Consider the following 7,369-nt stretch of genomic DNA (forward strand, 5'->3'; position numbering starts at 1 on the left):
TACAACCTACATACATGTTATGGGTATGTGGGCTACTAATGATCAATCATTTTTGCAAGCCCTATAACAAGCGCACGTTACAAAGGTCAATGCAAGCCGTTTGCCTTTATATGAGCTATACATAGTACGCATGGAGTTTTTAGAGTAACAGCTATGTATACATCGTTAACACACTTCCATCTCTGTGATTTATATATACTGTGCATCCTATGTGAATCGATCGTTTACTACAGACATAACCGCCAACATTACCCAACAGAAATTACACATGCCCAGAAAACTCATCTTGTCTGCATAGTAATCATGTTAGATAATACATTACAGAATAAACCTCCTATGTAAAATAATTACCTTGCAATCAGCAAAGCAAGCTTGGTTTTTAAACCCATGAACTCTCTTCCGCAATGAACATTATGTTCTGTCTTGTCCGCATTCTTGCTTGGCCAATTCCTTTCTTGACTTTTTTCCCCGCTTGTGAATTCTTCATTCTATAATTGTAGCTACAGTGGAACTGGAACATCAACACTTTTTACCATTGCCTCCATATGATAGATGGATATCTCTACCATAATCCAAGTCTTCCGATATTCTGTTAAGTTAGCGTTTCTCTTCCGAGTCATTTATAGCTTGTCATTGTATGTCCTGCCCATTAAATTCAATGGCAGTTTACCCAAATTATTCTTAATCTTTGGTTTAAGAGAGGTTCTGATTCGATTCTATCCAAATTCAAGTCCTTATGGATTTACTTATATTTAAGAAAAGAAAAAAAAAGCGACAACTTCATTGTGGGCCCCCTTTCCTCTCAACAATGATTAGCTGCTGTAAGGCTCTATAGCTCCATATGTTTGCCAGTCACTGTGCTATCAGGGTGTTATCTTCCTTAACGGCAACATGACCCATGGGCGCTGGAAATAGTCCTGTCACAGGCTATGCAGAGGAAAGCCCAGCCAGCTGTCCATGCACATACTCACCTCTTGACTGTAATACATACACTCTACCAGGAACATACACACTCTCAGCAAAAAATACACACCACACGTTGTACCTCTCAAGCCCACCTATCACCCTTGCTCTAATCAAGTTCCAAGTAGCAATTTGATATTTTTAGATGAGCACTTGCCTCACCATGGTTATTGTGCCATACAGAGACAAAATAAAGTGCACTGGACGATTTCAAGCATTAGGCTAGAGGTTTACAAAAAAAAATATATACTTGCACGACACCTGTCATCACAAGAGCAGGTACACATTATTGCCTAACCAAACAGCACGGTATAAAAACTTGCATGCATTTCTAATAATCCTAAAGTAAACAACTATAGGATGTTATGAAATGATTTAGGCCACTGCCTCATCACATGTCACATCTCATCATATTAAATAATGGTTTTGTTTAACAGAACAGCTGATCTGAGGTTGTCTAACAAGTTCTAAAGCAGGTTTTTTTTGTAGATAAGTATCTTCTACGGTGAGCACACACTCTTACTCTTGTTCCACTCATGTGAAGATGTTCAGCACAGTTTAGCCATTACTATACATACAGTAGTTATGTAAATTTTCTGAGCTACATGACTCATGCTGAAAAACATCTATTTAGCATCACTGCGAGATTATATTTCAATCAGCAGTGACATTTCTCATCTTTTACTCGGCAGCAAACAGTTTTCGTTTTCTGGTGCATTAGGATCTACCCTATAACCACTAATGATCCAGTTATTATTGCTCTTCGGTGTCGCCAGATGGTACAACAATCATACTGAAAATATTCATGAAATAATCATGACATGACAGTATAACAAAGCTAACTGTCACAGGCAGTAGTTTTAATTATTCCTGGAGAGGGACTCGGTAGGCAAGCACTCATTCCCTTGCTGTCTCACAATCAATTCGCACACAACAACCAAGCTATTAAGGTTATGATAAAAGCTGGAAATCTAATACAGTAATGTTAATCTTTCACCACAATGATAACATGAAACAGACACCACCCAACATCAGCGAGCACTGGGTCACAACCTTAGCTTTCTAATTTATGATAAAGTGACATGCCAATTTTTATACTACATTAATTCACTCAGTTAATGTCACAGCCTTGCTATGTTAGCTCAGATCACTTGGCTAATTTTAGCCTCCCGGATTACTTGGAGTTTACAAGCACAGTAAGAGGCAGTTATAACATACAAGCTATGAAGATAATTCATCCATTATGATAGCTAGCTAAATAATTAGGGCATCATCTAATACTTGGTGTAAAGGTAGCCACTGATCCAAGCAGTTACAATGCTACTGATTGACCAGACTGTGAGGAACATAAGGTACGCAGGCGTCTCATTAAAGTCTCTTAACTTTTATCCTCAGGAGAAGTAATATCAACTCAAGCGAGGCATGTCTTCAAATTAACGGTTAATTGAAACCTGGAAATCTACATTTAAATTGTTCTCTAACTATATATTATACACAGGCATATTCCACCAGACAATAGCGCACATCTTCGCTTAGAATATTACCCATAATCCTCCACATGGTTGCTATCCCTGCCAGCAAGTGAGCCATGCTGTATGTTTTTTACTATGTGAACTGAAGGAATTTGATTCAAGGGGGATGTAAGATTACACTAAAATAGCAATAAGAGAACTATTGTGGGTAAAAAAAAAAAAAATTGAAAATGAATAAATAAATAATTTCCTGATCGAAATCATTAACCTCTTAAATTCACCAGGTAAAAAGGTGGAGAAGAACATTCTACCCAGCAACATTAATCGGGACAATTCTGTGACTAGAGTTCGATCAATCGACGGTATTTTTTTATTTTCCATTTTCACACATATGCTGGTTCACTGTAGTACTAGGACAAGAAAAGCACATTAAAATCCCAATTCAAATTCATATTCAAAATCACAGCTGGTTAAATATGACACCTTTCGCTTGACCGTGGAAAATTTCAACAGCATGAATGATTAGAAGTCATACGCAGAGCTAAGCTGTGGCACACCTTCTAGTAGAAAAGGGTTATTATTGACAACTATTCTGGCTTACATCCATGTTACTGTATGCTTTTCTTTGGTCACTGCCCTTACTTTGTGTTCTGATATTATAAGGCTTTGGTTTAGGCTTAGAAATTTAGAAATGAGTTCATTGCCTACTACACCCTCAAGTCAAATTTCTCACTAGAGTATTCTCTTTCAAGATCATGTCTGGTCCTGTGAGAGTAGTTTATCACTGGAAAGTAATTAAGCCCCATATTCTCAGCCTTTTAAGGCATTTTCTATGTTTAGACTCATTGAGTCATTTTAACCATAACATTTGTGGTTTGTAAATAAATTATGGTCACTTGAAAAAAAAATAATAATAATAAAAAATTTTACTCACATAATGCTTCTATAAACTGCATTTCCTCTGATGTTGCATGAGAAAATATAAATTTGGACTCCATGTACCAGGACACTAACCATATATCAATGAATTACCAGTCTTACAGTGCAACAAAAGTCGGAAAAATTGGCAGATTGCCTCTGTGGGAAAGCCACACTGACAGAATAGTGTTGTCAGGGATACACACACACAAGGCCTTGGTGAGAGCACTGGTATTCAGAGCATGGCCGGAGTATTATGGAAAGAGCTGGGGCTGGAGTGACGGGTCTGTGGGTGATGACTCACAATCCATACTGCGGAAAACTTTGTCTCATCCTCTATTAGAAGTATAACTCAGCGTTGGAATGGTTCAAACTTTATTCACAAGAGAGAAGCGGCTGTGCAAAGGCTTTAATTAACATGAATGGCCTCCAGTAGAATCACATAAATTCTGGTTAAGTGAATCCTGTTTGTACTTGGGAATTAATCTGGACATAATAAGGGCATTTTGATTCAGTTTGTCTCTTACAAGGCATACCCGAGTTGTTATTTGAGCACGGCCCTGCTATACACACAGTAGCTGAATAACATATATGAACCATGTGAACAAGTACACATTTCCATGAGGGATTCTTTTGTGTGGAGGACAAAGGTGATTCTCAGGATCTGACATGTTCGGCTTATACAGCATGTAAATATTTATTTGTTCTATAACCTGTTGCTGGTGTGAGAAGTCAAGAGAGGAAGACATTTGTCCATCTCTCACACAGGTCTAGATCAGCCATGTGCAGCATGTATGCTTCATAGTACATATGTTAAGCCTTTCTGTTAGGAATACTGCCAGTGTCATTTCACACAGTATTATGGAAAAGGGTTTCGTAGCGATTATTTTATACCAAACTTCCGGTGAAAAAGAATTTTTTAAAAAGCATTGTCTAGCGTCCACCTTAAATGATGACCTCGGCTAGCGTGTACAATTTGCAACAGTCGCGCGCGCGAGACTATAAACTAAAAAAACTGGGAAGGAAAGGAGCCATGTTCTGGTCAAACCACTTTAAACTGCTTTTTAAGGACACTGGAACAAACAGTGCCTAGTGATCATAGCCGCCGAGTCTCTCAGTCAATAATATCGTTATCCGACTATAAACATCAACAGTGTGTCCACGCGCTCCCCCAACCAGTGTCGCGTGCACGGAGCAGTCAGGGCGCACTTCGAAATGATTTTAGGTGAAAATGATCACACTGTTGAAAAATCCAATTCAGTTTTTCTACATCAGATTCACGTGAAGTCTGAGTGACGCCAATGCTGTCAATTATAATCCTATAAAAACAGACATTTCTGCTCGAACATGTTCGTCCTCGCGCTGTTCCTAAAAGCATAGCATGCAACCTACCCAAAAAACCTAAACTGATATTTCCCCAGCTTCCCGACGCTCTGGTGAGAAACCCTGTCGTGCATTATAATCACAAGGCTTCCTTACTTCTTCAACATTCGTTGATTTTTCATCCAGTCTAAGCTATTTAAACATCGACGACTTAACGATACCCACGTCGAATCGTCCTTACCTTGAAATGAGAGACTTGTCCAAAATGATTCACCACCTAGAATGAAGAAAAGGAGAAAAGGGGTCGTGTTTTCTCGTGCAACTACCCGCTGAGATTCCAGCACGCGCCTCTCACACACACTGCTCAGTCAAGCAACCATGTTGTCCTGACTGGCGCTGCGGGTTTGCATCCGGGGGCTTATGGAGCTGGAGGATAGAGGAGGAGGAGGAGGAGAGAGGTGGAGGGAGGGCTGAGCTCCAAGAGGAAAAGACACTGGGAACGGAAGACGGAATACCGTAAATATGTAACCTCTTGTAATGGGAGAATGTATCTGTAAACAGACTTCGCTTTTTTTTTTTAAATTTTATTTCATCACAGTGCGTTTGTTCATCCTTTCATTTTTGTTCTTGATGTTATTTGTGTACCGTATATCATGTATAGACCATGCATTTTTTCTGTTTCTTGTTTACAGCACAGTCGACATGAGCAGTCCGTCGTGCCGTTAAAATGTTTGCCCATCAGTATGGAGCCGCTCAGGATCCGACAAAGTATGTGCTATTGCTCAGACGTTGCATAACACGTGACGTTAAGGTGCAGAGGTCACGTGCGAACAGAAAGGCGCGCGTTCCCGTATACATTTAACTCAAAACACAGCAGCTTCCTATTCACGGTGACTCACGTTGAGAAACCATCTGACTGCATGGGATGAGTCAGTGCGCAAAAATGCTTTGTCCTGTTTGTTGCAGACATTTGAAAGATTTCTTTAAAATAATAATAATAATAATAATAATAATAATAATAATAATAATAATAATAATACTGATCATTTCCAAATAATCTAACCCTTACCCTTACTGTAATCAGTAGGGAAATAACTGAATCCTTGCTGGTCTGTTAATGAAAGGTCAACATGACCTTCACTAAGTTTCTGGCCCACTGGTAAGATTTTTAAGGGAAATAAATTATTTGGCTGGTTTGCATCACTGCAAAACTGACACTGTCTTCGAGATCTAAATTCTACTGTATATGCATTAATAGAGGTGGGAAATGTAAAAATCACATTTGAGTAAACTGTAGTAATTATGTGGCAATAATTCACTTGATTAGTGATCAAGGCAGTTAAGTAATTTGGGAGTAATTACTATAATTCATAAATTAAATAATGAAAAACTTTTTTATATGCCTACATTTGACATAATTAAAGTAAGTCAGCAGTACTTAAACTGAACACCACCCCGATTATCAGTGGCTGGGGATTCAGTAGCTTGCTTGGTTCTAAAGCTGGCTCGTGTTCATTTATACATGTTTCTAGCTATACAGTCAGCGGCATTTACTGTAAAGACCAGGAGTGTCTAGTCTTATCTGGTAAGGGCCAGTGTTGGTGCAGGTTTTCATTCCAACCAAGCAGAAGCCACACCTGAGTCTATTGAAATCCAAGATCAACTGATTAAACAGGTGGAATCAGGTGTGGCTCCTGCTTGAAACCCGCACCCTCACCAGCCGTTGCGGATAAGATTGGACACCCCTGATATAGACTGTTGCAACACATATGAGCAATTGCTACGAAATTGACACTAAAATGACATCTGAAGTTTAATACAGAGCTTTTACACTGTAAAACATCAAAAGATCTGACTAGCTAGTTTAGATCACTCCATACAAACATGTTTCCACAGTTTGGATGTTCAACTGTGAATACTGAAATCTCCTTTGGTTGGCTCCTGTAATGTGCAGATCATTATTATTACACTTTTGAAACTGCCTGAGAATTTGGGGCTGGGATACTTACCCCTCTCCACTCTCTCACGCACTGCTACTGTATTTGTCTCCCTTCAACAGGAAATTGCTCAGGTAATAGCTTTCAAAAGGAAATTGCTTCATTTAAGTTGAGTCTCAAAAATGTCTTTTTTTTAAATAATACTTTGAATAAATTTCTGTAAATAAAAAGCAATGTGAAAATCTGATTAAAAATGTGTAATATGTGTAGTTTGTTTCTTTCCACACCTTGTGTAAGACATTACAGGTCTCAAGTCCTTTAGTCCTATAAAGCATATTTCTCTTATTACAGTAAATGGAAACGTTTATGGTGGTATTTATGACCATTTTAAAGGGCAGTTTCCACGTAAACCTTTGAGGTGCTATAAAGAACTCTCATATGTCATAAAAATATTTTAATTTAGAAAGAGTACCAATTGTTCATCATGTAAATTATTAAGATGTAATGTTAAAATATTCCTACAAACTTTATATCTATACATCAATACACATACAGTATTTACCTTTCCACAGGGCTGGAAAAAGAATGCTCCAACATACATCGTTTTTTTTTTGTCATTTTTCTTGTATCCTGCTGTTAATATCATGCTCATTTGCAAGCAACATTAAAGTTTAAGCTAGTTCAAACTTGTTCTACAGTTTGCCAAGATAAGAGCAATAATAGTCTAAATAATTCATTGCATTTAATTATATTAAA

General features: G+C 38.1%; 1 protein-coding gene across 3 annotated transcripts in view; it reads right to left on the minus strand.

Moving 5' to 3' along the window:
- slc20a2 (solute carrier family 20 member 2) overlaps positions 1-5,074 on the minus strand; it is a 29,500-nt gene extending 24,426 nt beyond the window's left edge. For 2 of the 3 annotated variants that reach the window (XM_058389009.1, XM_058389008.1), the window contains exon 1: positions 4,918-5,074. The gene's annotated coding sequence lies outside the window, so the exon portion shown is untranslated. The remainder of the gene's footprint in view (positions 1-4,917) is intronic. The other variant, XM_058389007.1, reaches the window with a different exon arrangement.
- Positions 5,075-7,369: the final 2,295 nt, after the last annotated feature.

The sequence above is a fragment of the Hemibagrus wyckioides genome, linkage group LG05 (assembly GCF_019097595.1).
Source record: "Hemibagrus wyckioides isolate EC202008001 linkage group LG05, SWU_Hwy_1.0, whole genome shotgun sequence".
NCBI classification, from domain to species: Eukaryota; Metazoa; Chordata; class Actinopteri; order Siluriformes; family Bagridae; genus Hemibagrus; species Hemibagrus wyckioides.